Below are 7,484 nucleotides of genomic sequence, written 5' to 3' on the forward strand. Positions count from 1 at the left end.
TTGTATGGTGTGAGATATGGGTCCTGTTTCACTTTTCTGCAGGTGGATATCCAGTTTTGACAGCACCATTTATTAAAACGACTGTTTCTACACCACTGAATGGACTTTGACCTCTTGTTGAAAATCAGTTGTCCATAGATGGCTGGGTTTAAATCTGAGTTCTTAGTTCTGTTCTACTGGTCTACAAGTCTATTGTTGAATCAATACCAGGCTGTTTGATTGCAGTGGCTGCACAGTATTTTTTGATATCAGGGAGCGTGAGGCCTCCTACTTTGCTCTTTTTCTTCACTATTGCTTTGGCTATTTGTATTTTCTTTCCTTTCCATATGAAGCTGGCTGTTAGTTATTCCATTTCCGTGAAGAATGTTGTTAGAATTTGTATCAGGATTGCCTTGTATCCATAGATCGCTTTAGGTAGAATTGATGTTTTCATTTTATTAAGTCTTCCAATCCATGAGCATGAGATTTCTTACTATTTTTGAAAGTCTTTTTAGTCTGTTGTAATAGTGTTTTATAATTATCATTGCATAAGTCTTTTATGTCTTTAGTTAGGTTAATTCCTAGATATTTTATTGAGTTGGGGCTATTGTAAATGGTATCGTTTTCTTGATTTCTTTTTCAGAGTAGTGTTTGTTAGTGTAGAGGAACCCAACTGATTTTTGTGTGTTGATCTTGTACCCTACAAAGTTGCTAAATTCTTCTATCAGTTATGACAGTTTTTTTGTGTGTGGAAACTTTAGAATCTTCTATGTATAGGATCATGTCATCTGCAAATAGAGATTGTTTTACTTTTTTCTTTCTGAGTTGGATACCTTCTAGTTCTCTTTCTTTTCTTATTGCTCTGGCTAGGACTTCCAGCACAATGCTGAATACAAGTGGTGATAATGGGCACCCTTGTCTCATTCTCATTTTAAATGCAAGTCTCTCGGCCTTTCTCCTTTGAGTCTAACGTTGACTGTTGTTTTTGCATGTATTGCATATGTCCTTAATTATGTTGAGAGATTTTCCTTCTATTCCTGTTTTGTTTAAAGTTTTTATCACAAAAGTGTTGTTGAATTTTTATCAAATGCCTTTTCTGCATCAATTACTATGATCATATGTTTCTTTTCCTGTGTTTTATTTACATGGCGGTTTGTACTGATTGATTTTCTAATGTTGAACCACCCTTGTAACCCTGTTATGAAACCCACTTAATCAAGGAGTATTGTTTTTCTTTAGTATGTTGGCTAGATTTTGTTGAAAAAATTTGCTTCTATGTACATAAATGCTATTAGTCTGTAATTTTTTTTTTTTTTTTGTGATATCTTTGACTAGCTTATATATCAGTTAAGCTGGCTTCATAGAAAGAGTTTGGTAGTGTTCCTCTTCTATGTTTTTGAAAAGATTATGTAGGATTGGTGTCAACTCTTTTCTGAATGTTTGGTAGTATTCCATCTGGTCATGGGCTTTTTCTTGGCAGTTTTTTTAATGACATCTTCTAGTATTGTTTTGTAATGGGCCTGTTTAAATTTTCTGCCTTTCTTTGTGTTAGTTTGGGTGTTTTTCTAGGAATTTGTCTATTTCATCTATATTTTGAAATCTGTTGGAGTACGTTTTTTCTTAGTAGTCAGTTATGATCTTCTTTCTGTTGGATCAGTTGCAATATCAATTTCATTTCTTCATTTGGTTATTTGACTCTTTTATTTTATTTTGTCCCTCTATCCACTGATTTGTCTGTTTTACTGATTCTTTGCAAATGTCCTTAAAGAACGAGCTTCTAGTTTAGTCCATTCTTTCTGTTGTTTTTGTATTTTCTATTTTGTTTATTTCTACGCTGATCTTAATAATTTCCTTTTTCTGGTAGCTTTTGACTTCTTTTGTTCTTCCTTTTCTATTTTTCCAAGTTTTCAGTTTATGTTAATGATTTTGAATCTTCTTTTTTAATGTAAGTACTTATTGTTATAAATTTCCCTATGAGTACTGCTTTTGCTGTGTCCCAAAGGTTTTTATATTTTGTATCATCATTTTCATTTGATTTTAGGAATTTAAAAAGAAAATATTTATTTATTTTGTTGTCATTGAGAAAATACACAACAAAACATACACCAGTTCAACAGTTTCTGTATGTACAGTTCAGACATTCTTATGGATTGCATTGTTTCCCTCAAAATTGTGCATCAACTTGACCAGGGCATAATTCGCAGTATTTTGTGATTGTCCACCATTTTGACATCTGATGTGATTTTTCTATGTGTTGTAAATCCCACCCCTATGATGTTAATGGGACAAGATTAGAGGTAATAATTTTGATGAGGCAGGACTCAGTCTACAAGATTAAGATGTGTCTTGAGTTTATCTCTTTTGAAATATAAAGGAGAGAAACAAGCAGAGAGACAGAAGGGCCTCAAATTACCAAGAAAGGAGTGCCAGGAGCAGAGCACATCCTTTGGACCCAGGGTTCCTGTACTAAGAAGCTCCTACACCAGCTGAAGATTGATGACAAGGACCTTCCTCCAGAGCTAACAGAGAGAGAAACACTTCCCCTGGAGCTGACAACTGAATTGGGTCTTCTAGCCACCTAAGCTTGGAGAGAATAAATTTCTTTTTGTTAAAGCCATCCACTTGTGGTATTTCTGTGATAGCAGTGCTAAATAACTAAGACAGAATTTTGTACAGAGAGTGTGTTGTTGCTCTAACAGATGCCTAAAATGTGGAAGCTGTTTTGAAGCTGTGAATGGAAAGAGTCTGGAAGAGTTTTGAAGTGCCTGATAGTAAAAGCCTGGATTGCTTTGAAGAGACTGTTGGTGGAATTATGGACCTCAAAGACAATTCTGTTGATGAATCAGAAGGAAATGAGGAAAGCTGTTCACTGGAGATGGCTCAGAAGGTGAGAAACAGCAACAGAACCAGGAGACTGGTGCAAGACAGCTCTGGAGCCTACCCAAGGAACAAAAGAGATGAGTGCCTTTGCACAGGAGGCTTTCTGGAAGGGTACAGTGTCATTGGGCACTTATTGGTAGAGCTGGGCTTACCAACCCATGGAGCAAGAGAGCTCAGTACCTTCTAGCCAAAGTTTACTGGCCGAAGGGGGTGCCTCAAGGCAATTGTAGGTGGAGCTAAAGAGCTTTGGAACACTTGCCCCAGCAGGGCAGATGCTGGCTGTGAGGTCTGAGGGGCCCAGAGGTCAAGGAGCCATGAAGCAGAAGAGACAAGGAACATAGAAAGCAGAGCTGACTGAGTCTCATGGAGTAGGTCCACGACCTCTGCAGATTCTAGGTGTTGGGCCACAGCCTTCTAGGTTTCAAAGAGTCAGATCGTCACCAACTTGTTTCTGGAGTGTAAGGCTGCCTTTCAAGACTGCCAGCAGAATGCAGCCAGATCAGCTGCCCATAGCTGAGGGGGTGGGGCTCACATGCACAAAGGGTGGAAGAATGGTGCCGGGCATTCACGGGCCGAGACTGCAGGGTCACCTCTCCGATGGACTAGGTGAACATGGCTGTCCAAATCCCAGGGAGCAGAGTTGTCTTTCCAGTGGGGCTGGAAGGTGAAACTGAAGTCCAGGGCCAAGGGGCCTCCACCCAGAATTCAAAGAGTGTTGTCAACATCAACAGTCTGGAGGGCAGGGCGATCGCCTAAATGGTCTCAGAGAACAGAGGATAATTTTTAAGCATTAAGAGCTAATGTAATGTGTTCTGCTGACTTGCCTGGTGCCTGTTATCCATTTTTTCCTTCCAGTTTCTCCCATTTCTAATTGAAATGTCTAACTTGTGCCTGTTCCACCACTGCACTTTGGAAACAGATAACATGTATATTCAATTTTACAGATGAAGAGGAATTTTTGGATTTTGGACTTGGAGTTAAGACTTTTGCTATGATATGATGGGGTGAACATGTTTTACATGTGGCAAGGACATGAATTTTTGGGGAACACATTGTGAAATGTCATGGATTGAAAAGTATGCCTCCCAAAAGTGTGTCAACTTGAGTAGGACATGATTGCCAGTATTATTTGATGTTCCACATTTTGTCATCTGATATGATTTTCTTATGTGTTGTAAATCCTACCTCTATGTTGTTAACGAGGCAAGATTAGAGGCAGTTATGTTAATGAAACAGCAATCAATCTACAAGATTAGTTTGCGTGTTGAGTCAATCACTTTTGAGTTATAAAAAATAAGTGAGAAGAGAGAAAGAAGGACCTCAAACCACGAAGAAAGTGCTGTGAGCAGAGTGTGTCCTTTGGACCTGGAGTCCCTGCCCTGAAAAGCTACTAGACCAGGGGAAGATTGATGACAAGGGCCTTCCTCTAGCTCCCACAGAGAGAAAGCCTTCTCCTGGGGCTGGCACCATGATTTGAGACTTTTAGTCTCCTAAACTGTGAGAAAATAAATTTCTCTTTGTTAAAGCCATCCACTAAGACAGACATGGATTACATTTTTGAATTGTTCAACCATTTTCACTCTCTTTTACTTTGTTGTTCTTCCCCCATTAACATAAACTTACTGACTCCTAGGGTTTCCCTAATCTTTTGAGTTGCTGTTGTCACTTTGATTTCATATAGATAGTCCTTAAAAAGAGCATTATGCTCAAGGAAGACAGTTTTTTACTAGTTAAGCTAAACTATTGTTTGGTTTTAAGAAGACTTTGAGGGGTATTTTGAGTTTAAGGTTTATAAATTATCTCAGGGCTATAGTTTCAGGAGTTAATCCACCCTCCATGGCTGCAGAAAGTCTACAGTCCATGAGAATTTAAAATTCTTTCCTGAATTTTCCCCCTTTTTAAACAGGATTCTTCTATAGAATATTTGATCAAAATGTTCAGTAATAGTAGCCAGAAACCATCCAGTTCTTCTGGTCCATGACAAAGGAGGCAGTTGTTCAAGGAGGCAGTTAGCCACAGATTCCATTTCTTTCTCCTTTTCCTTTACTCTCCTTCTTCCTCTATTGCTCCAGACAAAGAGAAACCAATCATGGCTTGGAAGACCACTTGCAAGCTTTTAATAACCCAGGCACTGTGCACCTAGCCAGGAGGTAGAAAGGAAGTGCTAAATACATTATTATGCCAATTAACTGAAATCTCCCATGTAACCATGACCCTAAACCTCCAGACAAAGAAATCAAAAGCCATGAGATTTTTGTTTGTATATAATCAGCATCAGCAGCTACTCTTTTTTTATTGTTATTATAGTAAACATGTCTATCACACCACTTTTGCCAACTCAATTTTTTACAGGTATACAACTTATTGAGAGCAATTACAATAATTGGCTGTGCCTTTAATCAAGTGATATTTCCATCACCATTAACCGCCCACACACACACACTTTTCCTTCCCTCCCTCCCCTGGTAATCACTAATAAACTTTATTTTCTATACATTTGTCTTTTCTTGTCTTTTTATATAATTGAGATAATACAATATTTGTCCTTTTGTGACTAACTGATTTTACTCAGCGTAATGTTGGCCAGCTCCATCCATATTGTAGCATGTATCGAGACTTCATTTCTTCTTCTGGCTGAGTAATATTCCATTGTATGTATGTAGTACATTTTGTAGCACATTCATCTGTTAATGGGCTTTTAGGTTGTTTCTATCTTTTGACTATTGTGAATAGTGCTGCAGTGAGCATTACTGTACAAGTCTCCGCTTTCAAGCCTTTTGGGTATATACCTAGGAGTGGAATTGCTGGGTCATATGGTAGCTCTATTTTCAGTTTTTTGAGGAACGGTCACACCATTTTCCACAAAGGCTGCACAATTTTACATTCCCACCAGCAATGGATAAAGGTTCCAATATCCCCATATCCTTGCCAAGATGCATTATTTTCTTTTTCTTAATATTAGCCATCTTAAACCAAAAACCAAACCTGTAGCTGTCGATTCTGACTCATAGCGACCCTGTAGGACAGAGTAGAACTCATCTACAGGGTTTTCAAGGAGAGGCCAGTGAATTCAAACTGCCCAACTTGTGGTTAGCAGCCAAGATCTTAACCACTACACCAACAGGCCTCCATTAGCCATCTTAGTGGGAATTAAATTATATCTCATTTTGGTTTTAATTTGTATCTTTCTGACAGCTAATGACATTGAGCATCTTTTCATGTGTTTGGTGGCCCTTTGGTGAAATGTCTATTCAAGTCCTTTGCCCATTTTATGATTGGATTATTTGTCTGTTTGTTGTGAAGTTGTTGAAGTTTAAAATATATTTTAGTTATTAGATTCTTATCCAATATATGATTTCCAAAGATATTCTCCCAGTTCTTTAGCTTGTCTTTTCACTTTTTGGGTAAAGCCTTTGGGTGAGGAAAAATTTTTAATTATTGTTATTATTATGTTTTATTTTATAGTGATTTGGGTAAAAAATTTACAGCACAAATTGAATTCGCATTGAAAAATTTCTAGGCTAGTTGTTTTTGTGACATTGATTGCAAACCCTGCACTGGGTCAATTCTTTTCCCCTTTCCCTTTTCACCTCATGTTCCCAGTGTCCGTTTGTCCAGGTTTCCTCTCCCTTCCTGCCTTCTCATCTTTGCTTTCAATAGGTGTTGCAAGTTTGGTCTTGCATACTTGATTGAACTAAGTACATTCTTCACATGTGTTATTGTTTGTTTTCTAGGTGTGCTATATCTTTGGCTGAAAAGTGGACTTAGGGAGTGGCTTCAGTTCTGAGATAGCACGGTATCCGTGGGACATAGTATCGGGGGTTCCTCCAGTCTCTGACAGACCAGCAAGTCTGGTCTTTTTTTTTGTTGTTGTTAATTTCAATTTTGTTCTACATTTTTCTCCCACTCTGTTAGGGACATTCTATTGTGATCCCTGTTAAAGGGGCTGATGGTGGTAGTTAAGCACCATCTAATTCTTCTGGGCTCAGGCTGGCAGAGGCTGTGGTTCATGTGGTCCATTAGTGCCTTGAACTAATATCTTCCCTGTGTCTTTGGTTTTCTTCATTTTATTTTGCTCCGAATGGGATTAAACCAATACATGTATCTTAGATGGCCGTTCACAAGCTTTTAAGACCCTAGATGCTACTCACCAAACTAGAATGTAGAACATTTTCTTTATGAACTATGTTATGCCAATTGACCTAGATGTCTCCAAGACCATGATCCCCAGCTCTTAGACGCAGGAACTCGGTCCCTCAAGGTGTTTGGACGTGTCTATGAAGCTTCTATGACTTTGCCTTGGTCAAGATGTGCTAGCTTCACCTATGTTGTGTGTTGTCTTTCCCTTTACCGAAGTTAACACTTAAGTGATTTCCCCTACCTACCCCCCTTTCCCTCTTAACCATGGATTGTTTTTTTCTGTATGTAAGCCTTTTCTTGTGTTTTTATAATAGTGGTGTCATGCAATATTTATCCTTTGTGATTGACTTAATTCACTCAGCATGATACCCTCTGGATTCATTCATGTTGGGAGATATTTAAAAGTATTCATCATTGTTCTTTATTATTGTGTAGTATTCCATTGTGTATTCACAATAATTTGTTTATCCATTCATCTATTGATG

The sequence above is a fragment of the Trichechus manatus genome, unplaced genomic scaffold (genome assembly GCF_000243295.1).
Source record: "Trichechus manatus latirostris isolate Lorelei unplaced genomic scaffold, TriManLat1.0 scaffold00362, whole genome shotgun sequence".
Lineage (NCBI taxonomy): Eukaryota > Metazoa > Chordata > Mammalia > Sirenia > Trichechidae > Trichechus > Trichechus manatus.